The following is a 23,510-nucleotide window of genomic DNA, read 5'->3' as shown; positions in this document are numbered from 1 at the left end:
CCTTTAATCCAAGATGTAGAGCATTGTCTTCTTTTTTCCATTGTCATGGACAAATTTAAGGGGTTTTCTTATATTAAAGGAAAAATGCTCTGATAATCCATGGCCATGATGCATCTTTTTAATTTATTCTTGCTTTCCATTGTAATCACCTTAGATTGAGTTCATGTTTAGATCACCAATCACATGGCTTAGTGCCCTGGCCTCCTTCTGTTTTCTTTGTTTCCACTTGCTTGTCTTAATCCAGGCTCCTCTCTCTCCATACTGCTGTTGGTTTCCTTCTAAAATTAATCACGTGTATTATTAGCATTCTCCAGAGAATTGGAACCAACAAGGTGTGTGCGTGTATGTAATATATAATATGTATATTTATTTTACATAATATGCAATCTCTTTATTGTGAGGAATTGGCTCATACATTTATAGAGGCTGGTAAATGCAAGATCTGCAGTGGTGATATTGCAGCCAAATATAAAGGCCTGAAATCTGTAAAACATGTAGTTTTACATGTAAAACATCCTAGTTTTAAGGCCCATCACACAGAAGAGTTATCTTTTGCTTAAGAGAGGGTCATCCTTCTGTACTATGAAGTCCTTTTAACTGATTGGATGAGGCCCACCTATTTTATGTAGAGCTAAGAACTACTGTAGCTTTTTGTGCAGTTAATTGTCCCTCCTCAGTTATGAGCAAAGGCAGTTTTTTTCAAAAGCATATCCATGTGCTTTTCAGGATCTAACATATGATAGGAACATTATTATAGACTTCCAAAAAACTTCTGAAATTTAAATGTGTATGTGTGTGTGTGTGTGTACACACACACACACACACACACACACATATATGTATATATATATTTTGTCTTTATGTAAAGCTTTGTCTTTCTAACAACTTCTGGAATTCTAGATCAGATTTCTTTGGGGTAGGGAGATGTCAAGGAATGTTGTGATTCTGACTAACAAGATGGCCCAGCTCATTCTGTTGTTCATGCTAAGCTTTAAATCAAAAACAGGCATGAGGCACATGAATTATATAATTTCCTTTGACCCTCAGCAGAAAAAGAGATGCCATGATTTTTTTTAACTTTTCATAAATGCCACTGGCAATTAATTAAATTTATCATAAACATGACCCACTGGCCTACTGATCAGCAGCCCAGATGGTACAAGCTATCGAACATTCTTAAATCTAAGACCTCTAACTTTTGGGTAATGAATTTAAAATATGCATTTTTCAGATTATTAATAGTTGTACTTCATAATTTGATAGAGCCTTTCATACAGGATTTTAATAAAACAGATATTAATTAAATCTATTTGGGGTTTAATTTTCTTTTAAATATGTGCAGAGAGGTTCATGGTGCTACTGTATCTCATTAGAAATGCCCAAATGAGTCTTAAAAATGCTATTTTCTTTTTTACTTAATTTAGAAAACAATTGAGAGATAACCAACTGTTTTACCTTTCTTTTTTTTTTTAATTTGATTTATTTATTTGACAGAGATCTCAAGTAGGCAGAGAGGCAGGCAGAGAGAGAGAGAGAGAGAGAGAGAGAGAGAGAGGAGGAAGCAGGCTCCCTGCTGAGCAGAGAGCCCGATATGGGGCTTGATCCCAGGACTCTGGGATCATGACCTGAGCTGAAGGCAGAGGCTTTAACCCTCTGAGCCACCCAGGCACCCCCAAATGTTTTACCTTTCTAAAAAATTTCCCATACTTATGATTTAAAGATGTAAGAATTTACCAAAGGAAATGCCCCTTGTTGTTCACACAGTGAAAATACCCATCGAAGCTGCAACTCTAGCTCCCCCTACCTTTTTCGTCTCCATAGTCATTCTCACTATGAGCCTTTTTAGGGTATTTCATTTTATCTTGTGTTATAATAATTTGTCAATATTTCTTACTTAAACATTATTGGAAGTATATTAAGTGTATGAGAAACTTTTTTCCAAGATCATTATTTAGCAGTGTTCAACTTTGAAAATGTCTATATACTACCTTTCCCGAAGTTTGCTAACATAAACTGTGTTTTTTTGTTTGTTTTGTTTTGTTTTTTTTAATGCCAGGTAGATGAGACTAACATTTGGGGATTACTTAAGTCTCTTCACTGTAGTTTACTTGTGGTTTGGCCTTTGAGATGGCTCCATGACCTTTTTTAAGTTTTAGTTTCTCATCTCTGAAGTGGGTAAGATTACAGAACCTACCTTGTTTTGGGAGGATTGAGTGATACTATATCGAGAGCATACCCTCAACAATAAACAACTAATATTACCTGCTCACTATTGGTACTAATAGTATCAATTGAACCTATCTCCCTATTCCACACCAGTGTTTGGAGTGATTGACTCTTCTGAGATTTAGCAATAATGCTATCGTATGTAAATACATTGTAGCTGATGGGTTCATTAGGAAGAGAAAACTCATTGAGGCTAAACTATATCTTAGTTGTTTTAGTGTCTTTGATTTTTTTTTTTATCAAGAAACATAGTATAAAGTAAAGATCAATGAACGTTTGATGAGTAAAAAAAAGTGATTAAAAATTGAATGAATGAAAAAGAAAATGGTCTTTCAGTGGTCGGCTTATGGCATGAGAGGTGGCTTCTTTCTCAGTGGGTTTACTCCATCCATAAATTCATTATATCAAAGAATCATATTCATTGTAATGATAGCCATGGCTTTTCATATGAAACACATGCTCTCACATTTGGTCATTAGCCATATTTATGTTCTAAATTTCAGTCCCCATTATGGTAAGAGTTTAGATACCCCTTTAAAATTAGACTTGAGTTATACATGAGAAATGTTAGCTTGGAATGCTAGCTATTTGTTCTACATTTGGATATATAAATATTCTAGTTTTAATTTAAGATAAAATGTAAAAAGAAAAAATATAAAAATAAAGTGTCTTCTCACGGACAGTGATAACACTACTGTATTCAAGTTATCTATAACTTCTCAACCAATTTATTATTCTTTACTTATGGTCTAGACCTTGACCAAAATACAGAATGAAGTCTATGAAGTTGTTAAACTACTCGCTATCTTTTTCACACTTTGTCTCCTCCAACTCCCATGGCTAGTAAGTTTACTATTGGGTATCACTTTTAGATACTGACCCATTCTCCTCCTGAATGAAATTTTATAAATTCAGAGTGCATATCATGATCCTCTTTCTCACCAACTATAGGACCTTGTTGCCAAAAGACCTGCCTAGGTGAGAGTTTCACTGGATGTCCATGTTCAGCCACTAGGAGCAGGATTTCCTACCAGCTTCTTCTGCAGTTTTGACCATCTGTAATACCAAATTTTTTCTTATTTTTGTAGATGACTATTTGACATTCTTACTGAAATTTGGGTTTACTAATTAATGTCCATCTCATTTCCTGGACACTCACGAAACCCTGCATAACCCCTTTCTAGTCTCTCCCTAGGAAAAATACAATATCCATCTTCCTTATAGTCTATCTCACCCTAACCTCAAAAATCAGATAGTTAGAATGACAGTGATGCTCACTGACCTAAACTGTTTCCTTCTGCCACTAATGCCATGCCCTACCTGCCTTCTGTAATTTCCTTTCTCCCAACTTTCTCACACAGTTGCCACAGACAGATTTCTAAACTTGCCACCCCATACCTAGTACACACTATAAAGACTGCCCTAACAGAACCATTCTTTACATCTGAGACAACATTCCTGACTACTGCTACATTTGTTTTTATTTCTTCTTCCGCCTTCTTGGCCAAGTTGCCTAGTGTCAGCGATGGTCCATTAAAATCCCAAGTCAGCAGCACTGAGACAGTTATCTTGATGATCTTGTTTTCATTATTTGAACCATGTAAAAATCAGACCTTACCCAGTTTTTCCACATATTTAATATTTTGTTGGTTCAAGGGGAGAATACATTTTAAATTTCAACCTTAAAATGGGTGAAAATGCAAACACTGTTACTACTCCTTAAACCTTTAGTTTTATTTTCCCATTGTTTTAAGATACGGTCAATATTTTTAACATTTACTTTACAGTAACAATTTTGTTTTAGGTCTCTGCTCATAAAACATAGGACCACTCAAAAACATCACATTTGAACATTTTTCTTCATATTATGAAATTAATACTTTTACAGTATTAATAGGAAATAAATCTTGTTTTATTAAAATTTATTTTAGACATACTTTTAAAAATTCCATATATTTTCACAAGTTACACTATAATTAATTTAGGAATTTCTTTTTTTTTAAGATTGATTGATTATTTTAGAGAGAGAGAAAGAGAGTTGGGGGAGTCAGAGGGAGAAGGAGAGAGAGAATCTCAAGCAGACTCCCCATTGAGCACAGAGTCCTACTCAGGGCTTGATCCCATGACCCTGAGATCTGACCTGAGCTGAAATCAAGAGCCAGACACTTAATTGACTGGGCCACCCACGTGCCCCAGGAATGTTCCTATTTCTCATTTCTTCCATTTTTTCCTATTTTTTTAAAAATTTCAACTAGGATTATAGCTACAAGTTTGACATCCATACCTACCAAATTAGTTTCTTAAATGGAAAACAAAACAAAAAAAAAAAACAAAAAACAAACCAAAAACACCCTATTTAGTTCATCTGTTAACGTTCTTTCTCCTTTCTAATTTATCCTCTTTAATCAATAGCATTGACTATAGTGGTTTAAAAGCACATACTGGGTAATAAATAATTGTTTGCAGAATGATTGATTCACCACTACATTACCGAGTTTAGGATTTTCTCAGGCACCCATTTAGAGCTGACCTTATGGGCTTTCTTAAGCTAATTTCTGAAATTTCCCGTGACCACATTGAGAAGTTCATTTAATATAAGCAGAGTGGCAACTTCATTTGACCCCATGTGATATATTTTACATATTAACAAGTTTACGCTTAACAAGTCTTCTGTGTTTTTCATCCTCCAGTTTGTTTTTCTACAGTATTATTTAAAGCCTCATTATATTTTTGATTATCTAAAGATTCCAGCAGTGCTAACCACCATCTGTACACTGCAGCAATGGCATAAGCAAGGTTCCAGACCTTTTTGAGAATCCAATATAGATTCTCATTACTTGCTTTTTTTATGTAAATGAATAAATAACCTAAAAACACAATAGCCTTAATAGGATGTGTACAAAAAGTGAGTTAAGAAAGAACTTTATTTTGGAGGGTTCCAAATAAACTTCTCATCCCCCTCTACTTTATTTAATACTGTCTAAGCAATTTTCTGAGCTTTTTTTTTTTTAATTAAAGACTTTCTAAGAAAAACCTATTCTTCAGTTTGCCACTGTGTAATAAATTATGTTTCTTCTTCATTTTTACTTAACAAAATTTTCTGTAAGAATTTCTAGCTATTTCTATTTTTAGATACGATGTTTTAGGACAAAGTTATGGTTCTATTCACTGAAATGATCAGTTTTATTCCAGAAATATGCATCTTTGTTATATTATGCCTTGGTAAATATTTTCTTCATGTCATCATCTCAAGAATTGTGTTCAAGGTGTTATAGATATGGTGATTCTGCTATTAGGAAACAGGTCAGTTTTTATTCAACATTTAATCACTCATAAACATTATGTTTCAATTTTCCAGTTTTCCTCCCATGTATATTAACTTCTAGGAAAAATATGAACATGTGGATTTACTTTTGAAGCTTTGTGCATTATATAAATACCTACTCAGTTTTTTGGCGCAGACTTTACTGTCTATACAAAATATGAAGCAGATTTATTATTCCTGAAATGAAAACTCTATTCCTGGCTTACTGCTCTTAAAATAAAAACTGAATATATCATCTAAGTATTTTCAAAAATTTTAGTACCATCTGTATGAGGACTTTTAATCTGTTTTATTCTGAAATATTATTTGTTGAGCTTGATGACATATTTATGAAACTTTAGCATATCAGCAACAAAATGTTTTCTTGGAAAAAAGAAAAACAAAACAACACACACATTAGCTTGAAACTCAGGTTCTGGGTCTTAACCCCAGTTCATCTCAACTGGATGCTCCTTTGCAACTCACTAGAATACTTTGAAAGCAAGAACCATGCCTGCATTGTATGCATCTAATAAATACTTGGTAAATTCACCTACATTAATAGTAACTTGCTTTGTTAAGATTATTCAGAAAACTGTTAAATGCCACTTTGCCAGAAAGAACCTAAGACGATCGTTCCTTTAGTTGTCAAGAGTGGTGCAACTAAGAGGAAGACTGGTAACTGAAGCTAGTTACCTGAACTGAAGCTTGCTGAAGCTAGTAACATGGAAACTAGCCTTAGGCTGTTGCAGTGTAATTGGGAGTATAAGAACTGAGATAGACAAAAAACATAGATAATCAATGATAGACATTTATGCATTCCTCTCTAACTAGATCCTGTACCTTCTCCTCTTTCTACAGACAAATTAGGCTTCCTTTAGTTTCTTACAGACTTTCAGATCCCTCCTTCCTCAGTCTTGCAGATTCTAGTTTCTCTTCCTGCCAAGTCTCTCTCTGGCCTTCTCCACCTTAGAATCACCACTCATTTTTTAGGTTCATTTTCCCTGTCATTTCTTTAGGAAAGCTTCTCCATCAAACCTCCCGATGGATTAAGTTCATCCTGCTACATTCTCTCAGAGCCATATATATATGTGTGTATATATATATACACACACATATATATGTATATATATATATGAGGGAAAATGTGTGGTCTATGTGTGTGTAAATATATATACATATATACACACACACAATTTACTTGTATATAATATATTTATGATACATTTATAAATTTCATGTATATCTATGAAAATATTCACATAATGCATGTAGGCTAAGAATCTGAAAGTTACCAGGAAACTGTTTTAGAGTGAGCTCTAGCTTCTCTACATTTCTTCTAAAATAATACAAAATGAATGAAGTTAAAATTTTACCAGGGTAGTTTCAGATTAGGTATTTGGATTGATTGACTAAAGCTTAGATAATTACAAGCCATTTTCCTGTGAAGATTAATTGATACAGTACGCCTGGAAGTTTTATTTGGAGTGATGCAGGTAATTAAACAGACGAAGCAGGAGGGAGGAGGGAGAAGGAGGAGGAGGAGGAGATGACTTTTCATGTAAAATATGGATTCATTTTCATCCTAATTTTTAAAAACTTTCATCTTTAACACACATTCAGTATGCCGGCGGTAAAGAAAGTGGACATTGCAGTGACTACTCTCATTTACTTGCTGTGTAACTTAAGGCAGTTTACTTAACTTTGCTGATCTATCTCCTTAACTTAAATTTGTGATAACATTAGGAATTACTATAATGCAGTGCACATAATGCATCTCGATTTTTCTAGCACATAGTAAGAACTCAAGCAGCCATTGATATTGCCATGCCCTTTGTCCCACCTCTTAACCCCAAAGAAACTCAGTTTGTATTATCCACACCTTGAAATCGGTAAAAATTTTTCCCTCCAAGTAAACTGTTGTTTTTTTTCCCCAGCTTATTTAAACATGCTTATTTATTCCTTCTTCCAATGCTGACCATTTGCAGTTGAGCCTCCTTCTGCATATCAGCCTAACACATATTCACATGTATGTTTAAAAAAAAAATCTGTGAATTATTTAAAGAATCTTAATATTGGAAACAACAACTTAGTTACAAACTATGCATTTAGGAATAATTTCTCATACTCATTCTGATGTAAACAAGGATTTATTTCATATTGAAATATTAACAATTGTCTATTAATTATGTAGCAATTAGCATTCAGTTTACTACAGCAATATTCATCTTTAAAATTCCTTAGAAGCATTAATATTCTATTTTTCATGATTAATGTAGGGTCATTCTCTTTTTGAATATGTAATATGTTATATTATTTACATTACTTTGCCTTGTAATTTATTACCACTTTCAGGCACATTAGCAATGGAATTTAGAAACATCTATGAAGAATTATTTTCTGGGTCTTTTCAGCTATTTAAATTTTAACAGAATTGTTTGGTAATGACTGTAGTTGCAAATAGCAACTTTATGAAAAATTATGCTTGAGACTGGTGATAATTTACAAAGAACAAGTTAGATACCAACTTTTCTTCTCCATTGCCTAATAGTCTAAATTCCTCTGCCTGAAAACCAGACCCATCAACAATTGAAGCTTTCTCCCTAGCACAGTACATATGCTACTTTTCACTCCCATCAACTAACTGCAGTCTGTTCTCTGCTTCCATTTTAGGTTATCTAACATCGATTCCTCTTTCTCAAATCCTTTTTCTTTTTTTTCAGGTCAACATCCCATAGATCTTTTAAAAGAATCTAGATTCATCTCTAGATCTAGATCTAGGTTCATCTCTCCTCTATAGCATTTTGTTAAAAAAAATTCTCACTTAAACACAACTTTTTGAAAGGCTTAATTGTGCACATTTTTTAATCACCAAAAAGCTGTCAATACCATAACAGAAATAAAAGAAAGTAGCAAAAATATGTCTGAAAAAAAATTAAAAAACCTATATCCCTACCCACCTAGAAATAATTCCTTTTTATATGTACATAAACACATTTAAATATTTTTAATAAAATTTATTATACTGAGTGATACCTTATTTTGTTCAGTGTATGAAGAATTTTTATATAGGTTGCTTTATTTTTGCATCTCTGTTAAAGCTCAATTATGTAATATTTTTTGTAGTATTTTCTAATTTAAAGATATATGCAACTTTGAAACTGAATTAAAAAAACACAAAAGTGAGCACCTGGGTGGCTCAGTGGGTTAAAGCATCTGCCTTCAGATCAAGTCATGATCCCAGGGTCCTGGGATCCAGCCCCGGATCGGGCTCTCTGCTCAGCAGGGAGCCTGCTTCTCCCCTCCCCTCTCTCTGCGTGTCTCTCTGCCTACTTGTGATCTCTGTCTGTCAAATAAATAAATAAATAAAATCTTTAAAAAAAACAAAACAAAATATTTTGTGGATTACTTAAAAATGAGAACAATATCAGACTTATTTTCATTCACGGAACACAGAATGACCACTGTCCTAAATTATATATTTATTATTCTAAATTTTTATGCATGAAGTTATCATATATTTGTGTACCTCTAAACATTGTTTTTAGGTTTGCTTTTAAAAGTTTTTTTACAGAAATTGTTTTGTATGATTTTTATGCTAGTATTTTCATTTACTCAGTGTTATATTTCTGAGCTATATCCAGGTAGTTCCATGTAGTTATAGTTGTATTATTTTATATTGCTAGATATAGTTTATTAATTTTTACTACTGTCTGTAAAATACATAAATGTACCATAATTTATTTCTCTATCCATTGATGGACATCTGGTCTAATTTTAGGGTTTCGGCTCTTACAAACATTGATGGCTATGATAATTCTTGTACATATTTTAATACAATTAGATTAGAACATGGCCAAGTTATTTAATATTTAGATTTCTTCATTCCACATTAAAATACTTTAAAAAAGAGGGAAATAATTTTTACCATAAACTTTATTTTGGATACACTGTGTCCAACATATTTTCATTTGACATACTAGCCTAATGCTTCTCTTGGCTTGCCTAAACTTTAGATAGGTTTCTTCCTAATTATAGGTTCTTGACTTCCCTTTTCCTGGAGCATTTACTTTAGAAATTTTCAGTTTACAAATTCTTTCTTTGTCCCTTTGAGATGTAAAGCTTCCTCCAGCCTCTTGACAATTTACAACCAAGGGCTGTCTTTTGCAAGGACCAAGAGTTATCCCTTTGAAATATAATCACCAAGAAAAAATAGAGGCCCTGTCCTCCCAACCTCCTGAGAGGGTAGAACCCTGATTTAGCTAAGTGCCATATAGCAAACACAGCCATATCACACTGAACAACCTCCTAGTTTATGTCCTCCAGTACTTGTCTACTAGCTCACCCTAGTGCTTAAGATCTCTTCTGCCTTTTGTTTCAGGATAGTTGTGTTCAGTCTCTCTCCCCTAGTACAGTAGTGTTGAATAGTCTTCCTTGCTTCCGGTGTAATTTTTCTTTGACAATATAAAGCTATAAAAGCACCAATGGTGTATTTTTCATTATATTATTTGCACTAATTTTTTGAAATCTGGTATGTATTTTACCTTTGTAGCAAGCACATCTCAATCAAAGCTAGCCATATTTCAAGTGTTCATTTGAAGCTAGTAAGTATTGTTTTTGACAGCACAACACTCAAGTATAATCTAGCAGAGAAGCCAAATAATTGGATGAAAGGCTACATGCATATTGAGTTTTATAGTTTATTGCCCAAATGTTTTCCACAGAGGTCTTAAATTATCTCTTCAACAGTAGGGCAGTATAACTCTTTTTTTAATATCCTTACCTATCGCTGTTATTGTATAACTTATTAATTTCACAATCTTGTTAGTGCCAATGGTAGCTTATAGTTGTTTTTTTTTTTTTTTAACGCTTTTTATTTATTTATTTGAGAGAGAGACAGTGAGAGAGAGCATGAGAGGGGAGAAGGTCAGAGGAAGAAGCAGATTCCCCATGGAGCTGGGAGCCCAATGCGGGACTTGATCCCAAGACTCTGGGATCATGAACTGAGCTGAAGGCAGTTGCCCAACTTATGGTGTTTTTAAATTATATTTCCTGAATACTAATGAAATCGAGCATCTTTTCTTAGGTTAATTCATTGTTGTGTTTGTTTTTCTTTCTTTCTTTCTTTTTATTTATTTATTTATTTATCTTTGGGAACATGCCTGATTATGCAAAATGCTCCTTTTCTTATGGAGTTTTTATTTTTCTTATTCATTTACATAAGTTGACTGAATACTCCCAGTACTCCTTTCTGAACTTGTAATTATTTTCTCTCAGTCTGTCTCTTTTCAGTTTCTTTAGGATTTCTGTTGATGAATTTAATCTTTCAACTTATTTTATAATTAGTACTTATTTCCTGTATTTTAAAAACCTTTCTGTAACATTGATGCCATTAATAGCTTTACTTCTTCTAAATTTTATACTCTATCACATTAAATAGTGAATGTTTGGAATATTTTTAGGGTAATTGCTATTTAGGGAGGTAATAATTTATTTCAACATGAATTATTTTTTTTTACATTTGTTGAATTGTACACTTTTTCTCAAGGAATTCCAATTTTAGCTTTACCATATAAGTTTCCTTTTTTTCTACAGTCCTTGTTGCTAAGTTACATTTTTTCATCTAGGGTTTCAGATATATCAGTTTAAAGATTTTCAGAGTATTCTCTTTATTTTTTGAAATGCCATAAATATAGTGACAGTGTTATTCTGATTTCTGTTATTATTTATTTGTGCTGTTTATCAATCTTTATTAGTCTTACTTAAGAATTATTTATTTTATTAATATTTTTAATTAACTTGTTGCTTTATCTTCCTTTTTATTCTAGTTTTTTTTCTCTATTTCAGACATTTCTCAGCTTTATAATCACCAACTTTCACTTCCTCCTCTGTAGGTATTATTTTTATTAGGGGAAGTTGAAAATTGACCATACATACTTAAATTATAAAAAGTGACGTAGAGGGAGGAGTCAAGATGGCGGAGAAGTAGCAGGCTGAGACTACTTCAGGTAGCAGGATATCAGCTAGATAGCTTATCTAAAGATTGCAAACACCTACAAATCCAACGGGAGATCGAAGAGAAGAAGAACAGCAATTCTAGAATCAGAAAATCAACCACTTTCTGAAAGGTAGGACTGGCGGAGAAGTGGATCCAAAACGACGGGAAGATAGACTGCGGGGGTAGGGGCCGGCTCCCGGCAAGCTGCGGAACAACGGAGCACAAAATCAGGACTTTTAAAAGTCTGTTCCGCTAGGGACATCGCTCCAGAGACTTAACCGGGGTGAAGCCCATGCGGGGTCAGTGTGGCCTCAGGTCCTGCAAGGTCACAGAAGGATTGGGGGTGTCTGAGTGTCGCAGAGCTTGCAGGTATTAGAACGGGGAAGCCGGCTACAGAGACGGAGCCGAGGAGTGACTCTCAGCTCGGGGTTACCTTGAACTGGTCGCAGGCTCGGTCAGCTCAGAGTGTGGCCCGAGGCCAGGGTGACAGGAGTAATTGGGCTCTGTTCTCTGAGGGCGCACTGAGGAGTGGAGCCCCGGGCTCTTGGCTCCTCCGGGCCGGAGACTGGGAGGCTGCCATCTTCATTCCCGTCCTCCGGAACTCTATGGAAAGCGCTCAGGGAACAAAAGCTCCTGAAAGCAAACCCGAGCGGATTACTCAGCCCGGCCCCTGGTAAGGGCGGTGCAACTCTGCCTGGGGCAAAGACACTTGAGAATCACTACAACAGGCCCCTCCCCCAGAAGATCAACAAGAAACCCAGCCAGGACCAAGTTCACCTACCAAGGAGTGCAGTTTCAATACCAAGGAGAGCAGCGGAATTCCAGAGGAGAAAGCAAAGCATGGAACTCATGGCTTTCTCCGCATGATTCTTTAGCCTTGCAGTTAATTTTTTTTTTCTTTTTCAATTTTTTTCTCTTCTTCTGCTAAATGTTTTTAACTTTTACCCTTTTCTTTCTTAACGTTTTTTAACTAGTTTATCTAAGATATATATATATTTTTTCCTTTTTATATTTTTTCATTATTGGTTTTCTTTTTTTGTTTCTTTTTTCTTTATTCCTTTTTTTTTTTTTTTTCTTTCTGAACCTCTTTTTATCCCCTTCCCCCCCTCCTCACGATTTGGGATCTCTTTTGATTTGGCTAAAGCATATTTTCCTGGGGTTGTTACCACCCTTTTAGTATTTTACTTATTCCTTCATATACTCTTATCTGGACAAAATGACAAGGCAGAAAAATTCACCACAAAAAAAAGAACAAGAGGCAGTACCAAAGGCTAGGGACCTAATCTATACAGACATTGGTAATATGTCAGATCTAGATTTCAGAATGACGATTCTCAAGGTTCTAGCCGGGCTCAAAAAAGGCATCGAAGATATTAGAGAAACCCTCTCAGGAGATATAAAAGCCCTTTCTGGAGAAATAAAAGAACTAAAATCTAATCAAGTTGAAATCAAAAAAGCTATTAATGAGGTGCAATCAAAAATGGAGGCTGTCACTGCTAGGATAAATGAGGCAGAAGAAAGAATTAGCAATATAGAAGACCAAATGACAGAGAATAAAGGAGCTGAGCAAAAGAGGGACAAACAGCTACTGGACCACGAGGGCAGAATTCGAGAGATAAGTGACACCATAAGACGAAACAACATTAGAATAATTGGCATTCCAGAAGAAGAAGAAAGAGAGAGGGGAGCAGAAGGTATATTGGAGAGAATTACTGGAGAGAATTTCCCCAATATGGCAAAGGGAACAAGCATCAAAATCCAGGAGGTTCAGAGAACCCCCCCTCAAAATCAATAAGAATAGGTCCACATCCCGTCACCTAATAGTCAAATTTACAAGTCTTAGTGACAAAGAGAAAATCCTGAAAGCAGCCCGGGAGAAGAAGTCTGTAACATACAATGGTAAAAATATTAGATTGGCAGCAGACTTATCCACAGAGACCTGGCAGGCCAGAAAGAGCTGGCATGATATATTCAGAGTACTAAATGAGAAAAACATGCAGCCAAGAATACTATATCCAGCTAGGCTATCACTGAAAATAGAAGGAGAGATTAAAAGCTTCCAGGACAAACAAAAACTGAAAGAATTTGCAAACACCAAGCCAGCTCTACAGGAAATATTGAAATGGGTCCTCTAAGCAAAGAGAGAGCCTAAAAGTAGTAGATCAGAAAGGAACAGAAAAAATATACAATAACAGTCACCTTACAGGCAATACAATGGCACTAAATTCATATCTCTCAATAGTTACCCTGAATGTTAATGGGCTAAATGCCCCAATCAAAAGACACAGGGTATCAGAATGGATAAAAAAACAAAACCCATCTCTATGTTGCCTACAAGAAACTCATTTTAAACCCGAAGACACCTTCAGATTTAAAGTGAGGGGGTGGAAAAGAATTTGCCATGCTAATGGACATCAGAAGAAAGCAGGGGTGGCAATCCTTATATCAGATCAATTAGATTTTAAGCCAAAGACTATAATAAGAGATGAGGAAGGACACTATATCATACTCAAAGGATCTGTCCAATAAGAAGATCTAACAATTGTAAATATCTATGCCCCTAACGTGGGAGCAGCCAACTATATAAACCAATTAATAACAAAATCAAAGAAACACATCCACAATCATGCAATAATAGTAGGGGACTTTAACACTCCCCTCACTGAAATGGACAGATCATCCAAGCAAAAGATCAACAAGGAAATAAAGGCCTTGAATGACACACTGGACCAGATGGATATCACAGATATATTCAGAACCTTTCATCCCAAAGCAACAGAATAGACGTTCTTCTCTAGTGCACATGGAACATTCTCCAGAATAGATCACATCCTCGGTCCTAAATCAGGTCTCAACCGGTATCAAAAGATTGGGATCATTCCCTGCATATTTTCAGACCACAATGCTCTGAAGCCAGAACTCAATCACAAGAGGAGATTTGGAAAGAACCCAAATACATTGAGACTAAACAGCATCCTTCTAAAGAATGAATGGATCAACCAGGAAATTAAAGAAGAATTGAAAAAATTCATGGAAACAAATGATAATGAAAACACAACGGTTCAAAATCTGTGGGACACAACAAAGGCAGTCCTGAGAGGAAAATATATAGCGGTACAAGCCTTTCTCAAGAAACAAGAAAGGTCTCAGGTACACAACCTAACCCTACACCTAAAGGAACTGGAGAAAGAACAAGAAAGAAACCCTAAACCCAGCAGGAGAAGAGGATTCATAAAGATCGGAGCAGAAATCAATGAAATAGAAACCAAAAAAACAATAGAACAAATCAACGAAACTAGGAGCTGGTTCTTTGAAAGAATTAATAAGATTGATAAACCCCTGGCCACACTTATCTAAAAGAAAAGAGAAAGGACCCAAATAAATAAAATCATGAATGAAAGAGGAGAGATCACAACTAACACCAAAGAAATACAGACAATTATAAGAACATATTATGAGCAACTCTATGCCAACAAATTTGACAATCTGGAAGAAATGGATGCATTCTTAGAGACATATAAACTACCACAACTGAACCAGGAAGAAATAGAAAGCCTGAACAGACCCATAACCAGTAAGGAGATTGAAACAGTCATCAAAAATCTCCAAACAAACAAAAGCCCAGGGCCAGACGGCTTCCCGGGGGAATTCTACCAAACATTTAAAGAAGACCTAATTCCTATTCTCCTGAAACTGTTCCAAAAAATAGAAATGGAAGGAAAACTTCCAAACTCATTTTATGAGGCCAGCATCACCTTGATCCCCAAACCAGACAAGGATCCCATCAAAAAGGAGAACTACAGACCAATATCCTTGATGAACACAGATGCAAAAATTCTCACCAAAATACTAGCCAATAGGATTCAACAGTACATTAAAAGGATTATTCACCACGACCAAGTGGGATTTATTCCAGGGCTGCAAGGTTGGTTCAACATCCGCAAATCAATCAATGTGATACAACACATTAATAAAAGAAAGAACAGGAACCATATGATACTCTCAATAGATGCTGAAAAAGCATTTGACTAAGTACAGCATCTCTTCCTGATCAAAACTCTCCAAAGTGTAGGGATAGAAGGCACATACCTCAATATTATCAAAGCCATCTATGAAAAACCCATCGCAAATATCATTCTCAATGGAGAAAAACTGAAAGCTTTTCCTCTAAGGTCAGGAACATGGCAGGGATGTCCGTTATCACCACTGCTATTCAACATAGTACTAGAAGTCCTAGCCTCAGCAATCAGACAACAAAAAGAAATTAAAGGCATCCAAATCGGCAAAGAAGAAGTCAAACTATCACTCTTTGTAGATGATATGATACTATATGTGGAAAACCCAAAAGATTCCACTCCAAAACTGCTAGAACTTGTACAGGAATTCAGTAAAGTGTCAGGATATAAAATCAATGCACAGAAATCAGTCGCATTTCTCTACACCAACAACAAGACAGAAGAAAGAGAAATTAAGGAGTCCATCCCATTTACAATTGCACCCAAAACTATAAGATACCTAGGAATAAACCTAACCAAAGAGACTAAGAATCTATATACAGAAAACTATCAAGTACTCATGAAAGAAATTGAGGAAGACACAAAGAAATGGAAAAATGTTCCATGCTCATGGATTGGAAGAATAAATATTGTGAAAATGTCTATGCTACCTAAAGCAATCTACACATTTAATGCAATTCCTATCAAAGTACCATCCATTTTTTTCAAAGAAATGGAACAAAGAATCCTAAAATTTATATGGAACCAGAGAAGACCACGAATAGCCAAAGGAATATTGAAAAAGAAAGCCAAAGTTGGTGGCATCACAATTCCGGACTTTAAGCTCTATTACAAAGCTGTCATCATCAAGACAGCATGGTACTGGCACAAAAACAGACACATAGATCAATGGAACAGAATAGAGAGCCCAGAAATAGACCCTCAACTCTATGGTCAACTAATCTTCGACAAAGCAGGAAAGAATGTCCAATGGAAAAAAGACAGCCTCTTCAATAAATGGTGTTGGGAAAATTGGATAGCCACATGCAGAAAAATGAAATTGGATCATCTCCTTACACCACACACGAAAATAGACTCAAAATGGATGAAGGACCTCAATGTGAGAAAGGAATCCATCAAAATCCTTGAGGAGAACACAGGCAGCAACCTCTTCGACCTCAGCCGCAGCAACATCTTCCTAGGAACATCGCCAAAGGCAAGGGAAGCAAGGGCAAAAATGAACTATTGGGATTTTATCAAGATCAAAAGCTTTTGCACAGCAAAGGAAACAGTTAACAAAACCAAAAGACAACTGACAGAATGGGAGAAGATATTTGCAAACGACATATCAGATAAAGGGCTAATGTCCAGAATCTATAAAGAACTTAGCACACTCAACACCCAAAGAACAAATAATCCCATCAAGAAATGGGCAGAAGACATGAACAGACATTTCTGCAAAGAAGACATCCAGATGGCCAACAGACACATGAAAAAGTGCTCCATATCACTCGGCATCAGTGAAATACATATCAAAACCACAATGAGATACCACCTCACACCAGTCAGAATGGCTAAAATTAACAAGTCCGGAAATGACAGATGCTGGCGAGGATGCGGAGAAAGGGGAACCCTCCTACACTGTTAGTGGGAATGCAAGCTGGTGCAACCACTCTGGAAAACAGCATGGAGGTTCCTCAAAATGTTGAAAATAGAGCTACCCTATGACCCAGCAATTGCATTGCTGGGTATTTACCCTAAAGATACAAATGTAGTGATTCGAAGGGGCACATGCAACCAAATGTTTTTAGCAGCAATGTCTACAATAGCCAAACTATGGAAAGAACCTAGATGTCCATCAACAGACGAATGGATAAAGAAATGTGGTATATATACACAATGGAATACTATGCAGCCATCAAAAGAAATGAAATCTTGCCATTTGCGACGACGTGGATGGAACTAGAGGGTATCATGCTTAGCGAAATAAGTCAATTGGAGAAAGACAACTATCATATGATCTCCCTGATATGAGGGAGAGGAGATGCAACATGGGGGGTTAAGGGGGTAGGAGAAGAGTAAATGAAGCAAGATGGGATTGGGAGGGAGATAAACCATAAGTGACTCTTAATCTCACAAAACAAACTGAGGGTTGCTGGGGGGAGGGGGGTTGGGGGGGTGGGGTTATGGACATTGGGGAGGGTATGTGCTATGGTGAGTGCTGTGAAGTGTGTAAACCTGGTGATTCACAGACCTGTACCCCTGGGGGAAAAATATATGTTTATAAAAAATAAAATTAATAAAATAAAATAAAATAAAAGATGAACAGGGGAAAAAATCAACACTAAAAAAAAAAAGTTGTATAGTTATATCTCTTACACAACACTTATTTTATGCTTGATTGTTTCTCTACATTTCATTTTCTCCCCTAACTTTTTTATAATTTGCAAACGCATGAATTTATTTCTAGTCAAGCTATTCATTTAAAGTATTTATGTCTGATGTATAAGAGTTCAGTTCTTATTTTTAAGCTGGAAGTTAATTATGTGCAAAGTGAAAATAAATTTAATGAACTGGTGGATGTCACAGAATATTAGTGAAACAATCATTTGCATATTTTTTTCTTTAAACAGGAAAATAAATAATTTTGATTTCAGTAAAACTCTCTTTTGTATAATGTCTGTAAACGACATGAAGAAAACATGTACTTAATGACTATCTGTTGTTCCATACATAAAAATGTTTCTGTTTGTAAAGAGGAACCATAATTTGATCAGTGTTTTGCTACATGTGGGTAGCTGTGGCAGTGGTTTACAACCTAAAATCATGTGAATGGAAACCTTAGATATATGACATCGTTGCGTTGATTAAGACTCAAGATTTTTGCAGACAGAATTGGTCATCCATAACCAGAGAGAGATAGTATGACTTCTTTTTCTTTTTAAAATATTTATTTAAATTCCAGTTAGTTAACATACAGTGTGATTGGGATTGTGTGGTTTTGATTTTCCTTTTTTTTCCCCTTTTTTTTTTGGTGCCATTCCTCACTTAACAAAATGTCAGATAGTTAAACATAATTGGCCTACATGGTTCTCCTTATAACATTCTGCTCAAAGGTACAGAAACTTTGTAAAAGCTGGATGGATGACACTGATTCTTCCCCAAGGAAGAATGTTAAGCGTAATGTTAATGTGATCAGTACTCAGCTCAGGTTTTTCTGATTCCAAAGTCCAATAATTTTTCTCTCGGTTCAATCTCATTCTGGAATTAATTCATCAGACTCAATAAAGCTTCCCCCTGCCCAGTTAGTGCCAAACCACTTACAGAAGGCCTATTTAGGGGTTGCATTTATAATGTTTAAATGTAATCAGTTCCTCCATCAAATGATAAGTTTTAAAGTTGAAACTACAATTTTTCATGATTCATGCTCAGACTAATATAGTGATTTATAATTTTTTATTATTAAAATTAATACATGCATGGGACCTTCTCCTAACTGAAGTGAATTGAGATAACTTCCACATTAACCCGTAAGCTGGAAAGTTAAGGCCTCAGTTATTCAATAAATAAGTACTAGAAAAGTTTTCAACAAATTGTTGGAAGAGGGAAATTTGCATTGTCATCTCTTTCCTCCTATTCTCTGTGCACCTAAATAATTCAGGTCCTGTTATTATCCTGGCTTCTAAGTAGCTAAGACTCATTTCAGCATCCCACATGCAAAAGTCTCTAGAGAAAGCTCCTTATATTCTGGGCATATCCCTTGCCTCTAACTTCTTATTAAAAATTGGGGACCCTTTCCAAAATGTACACTTTATGAGAAAACAGAATAAACATTTAGAGATGTACTAATTGAAATATATATATATATATAGTTTCAAATATATATATGTGTGTGTGTATATATATGTGTGTGCATGTATATATATGTGCATGTGTGTATATATGTGTGTACATATATAATGTGTGTATATATACATAAAACATAGTTTTACATATATGTGTATACGTACACATATATACACATAAATATATATACTGTATACACACACACACACACATATATACATAAAACATAGTTTTAAATCTAAATGTTTAGGGGTGCCTGGGTGGTGCAGTTGGTTAATCACCCCACTCTTGGTTTGATTCACGTTGTGATTTCAGGGTCCTGAGATTGACATTGGGCTCCATGTTGAGCACGGAGTCTGCTACAAAGTTTCTCTCTCCCTCTGCCCCTCCCTGCCCCCCCTTTATCTCTCTAAAGTAAATAAATAAACCTTTAAATGTATTTTTTTTCAGGGTCTTTGTCTTGTTTTGATACCAGAGTAATGCTGGCCTCCTACAATGTATTTGGAGGTTTCCTTTTCTCTTTAATTTTTGAAATAGCTTGAAAAGGATAGGTATTATCTTAAATGTTTGGTGGAATTCACCCTTGATGCTATCTGGTCCTGGACTTTTATTTGTTTGGAGTTATGTTTATTACCAGTGCAATTTCATTACTAGTAATTCTGTTTAGATTTTCTGTTTCTTCCTGATTCAGTCTTGGAAAATTGTATGTTTATGGTTTCTTATAAGTTGTATAATTGTTGGCATACAGTTTTCATAGTAGTCTCTTATAATTCTTTGTATTTCTGAGGTGTCAGTTGTTACTTTTCTTCTTTCACTTTTGGTTTTATCTATTTGAGTCCTCTGTTTTGATTAGCTTTTCAATGGGTTAACCGTCTGTCCATCTTGGTAAGGTTCTGTTACTTTCTGAGCTTCCTGACTGGGACGGTTATCTTTCCTTGCTGTTTGTGTTGTAAATCTTTATCCCACAACTGTGCTCATTTCTTAGCTTTTAATTACTAGTTTCGCCTATGCATCTCTGGTTACAAACATAAAACAGTGACTGGCAAACTTATACATATATTGTGACTGGCAGAACCTTGAAAGCTCACCATATCAAAGAGATACTGAGAGAAAAAAAAAAATCCTGGAATGGCATAGAAAAACGGAACCCCATAGGTTAGGTATCATGTGGATAAGAGTGGTTTTATAGAAGAGAACCCTACAAAAATAAGTGTATCCACCCATTTTTAATCACTATATACTTACTTCAAGATTTAAATTCTGTGGAGCAAAGTTCCCATATCTTGAGTCCATATGAAGAGTACAGCTAGGCATGGGGTGCCCCCAAACTATATGTGGGATGCTCCATTCTATATGCTGTGAGGAAGATACTACTCTCCAAAATGAAATCAGTTACACGTAGGAAGAGAAAAGAAATGATAAAAAGAGATGTCCATTTATAGTTTGTGAGCACCCTGAGTTCAATAATTATATTTATTTGTTGTTGACTTTGATTCCAGGTTCATAGCATAGTGCTGTCGCAGCGTGGAAGCTTAATAAATGTTTGTTGACTCATAGTGCTGTAGTAAATATAAGTTGACACATTTTAATAGCATGGTTATAAACATAAAACATCTATTTTCCTCAGCAATTACTTTTCATTCTCCTCTTTATCCTAAGAAGTGTATCATAAAAAAATATCAAAAGATAAAAAACAATTTAACAAAAAAATGTTTGAGCTCAATAGTGAGAACAGTAAAATGTCTTCATTGTAGGAGCTCCCAGCTTATCAGGAGAGAGAATCATGTAGACCACTGATTTCTGGTACTAGTTATCATAGAGACTGATAACAAGAAGACTGATACACATTCCCACATTAGCTACAAATGAACCCAATCTGAAAACAACCCAAGCCTCCCATCACAGAGGAATGATTTTAAAATATTCTCAGGTGTGTTTGATGGGGGATTATTTAGACACTGAGTGTAAATATGAAGCCTATATGGCATCCTGGAAACATTAAAAACAAAATTCAAAATGGTATGGGTTATAAATAATTGTAACTATGAAAATACAAGTTTATTAGACCACAAAAGACTTGGAGACAATACAGAGAAATAAAAGCAATTTTTCCTAGAAAAATAGATGCTTTATTTTTTTCAGTTTTTGGACTGTTATAATATGGTTATATAATAAATTTATAGGAAAAAGCTGGATCTATTTATTCAGTTTTCTCATTATTCAGCAACAACAAAATACTCTAAAATTGTTCCCTTACCTGCTAATGGGATTTAATTCTATTCTTTTACTTAACAGCTGTGATTTCTGCTCAAATGCCTGGGGAGACTGTCATTCTATGTTAGTCCTTGTTTATTGCTCATTAATTCTTGTTGGCTTTGCTCCCTGGGAGCACTTGTACTTTGTGGGCTATGGAAGGAGATGTGTAGGTGGTTCCATAGATTTTAGTTAGAATAAATGGTTGCTTTTGACCCTTACTAATGTGTGTTTTATTTTTTTATTCCTCTCCAATAACACATCTCTATGTAGGAGTTCCAAGCAGTTTGCACTCTCTAATCCAAACTGAAAACCTCATCTTTCCTCAAAAATATTCTCTTTCTCCTGGATAGTCTAACTCTGTGGAATTCTCCGGTGTGCAGGTTATAACATTTTCTGCAAATATAAGATGAGTGACCAATTTCTGTAGATTTTAAGATCACCACTATAGTCATATTATGTAGATTTTAGCCTTTTGTTGTCACCTATCTAGTCTTTTTGTTTTTAAAGATATTATTTATTTATTTGACAGACAGAGATCACAAGTAGGCAGAGAGGCAGGCACAGAGAGAGGGGGGGGAAGCAGGCTCCCCGCTGAGCAGAGAGTCCGATGTGGGGCTCAATCCCAGGATCTGGGATCATGACCTGAGCCGAAGGCATCACCCAGGCGCCCCGGTCTTTTTTTTTTTAAGATTTTATTTATTTATTTGACAGAGAGAGAGAGAGAGAGAGAGATCACAAGTAAGCAGAGCAGCAGGCAGAGAGAGAGAGGGGGAAACAGGCAACCCGCTAAGCAGAGAACCCAGTGCAGGGTTCGATCCCAGGACCCTGAGATCATGACCTAAGTGGAAGGCAGAGACTTAACCCACTGAGCCACCCAGGTGCCCCTGCCTACCTCGTCTTTTTAACAGCATCTTGCTGTTTTGCTCAGCCTTTCCCTACTCCCCAATCTAATACTGTCTACAAACTGCTATTACTTCCCTCTGACAGGGAATGAACACTACATCTCTGCTTTAAAACCTCTAAAGGTTTACTTAACTAAAGTACAAATTCTGTAGCTCAACTTCCTACCCAGTTTTGGACCATTATCTTCCATGACTATCCTACTCCAACTGCATAAACTAACCAAACGGGCAGCTTCCTATTCTTGGATCCCATAACTGACTCTACTATCTCAATATCTTTGTTTTTTTTTTTTTCCTTCTCTTGGAATGTCCTCTCCCGTTCTGGCCCTAATCATTCTAATTTATATCTATCACTAAAGAAATGTTTAAACAGTTACCAACTTTATAATGCTTTTGTTATTAATCCAAATAGATTTGATTTGGAATTGATAATAATGGTAATTATTATCAATAGATTTCCTTTCTTTTCAGCCAAAAAGAAGTCTGCATGTATCCCCTTTTGCATTATTTAATCTGTTTATTGTGATCTAAAGGGTGATTGAACTGTGCACACTCTGAACACAGGTGCAATACTTTTTCTTCCTGGTATCTATCTGCAGCATCCAGCACAGAGCCTGGCTTGGTTTTTGTCTTGAATTAAAGGTGGACTCCAAAATTTTTGAAAGTAATGTATAAGATTAGAAAGTATAAATTTTTTATTTCCAGTTTAATTATCTTTTTGATTTTGAAAAAAAGATAAAAATGGGAAATCAATAGGGGTCCATCCTATAGATGGAAGAAGAGGGGAGAAAGATGAGTGAGAGATGGTGAAATAATAAGTGCTTCTAGAATTTGATGGCTAAATTAATCTTTAATAAGTTTAGAGAAAGAGTAATAGCTTTCTGTGTGTGTGTGTGTGTGTGTGTGTGTGTGTGTGTGTGTGTATGCATGTACTCCAAACCAAGCAGTTTGGGTGTGTCAGTTGAAGAAATGTATTAGCAAAA

Source organism: Lontra canadensis, unplaced genomic scaffold, assembly GCF_010015895.1.
Source record: "Lontra canadensis isolate GAN:19392208 unplaced genomic scaffold, GSC_riverotter_1.0 scaffold74, whole genome shotgun sequence".
NCBI classification, from domain to species: Eukaryota; Metazoa; Chordata; class Mammalia; order Carnivora; family Mustelidae; genus Lontra; species Lontra canadensis.
Note: the sequence above shows the minus strand (reverse complement) of the source record.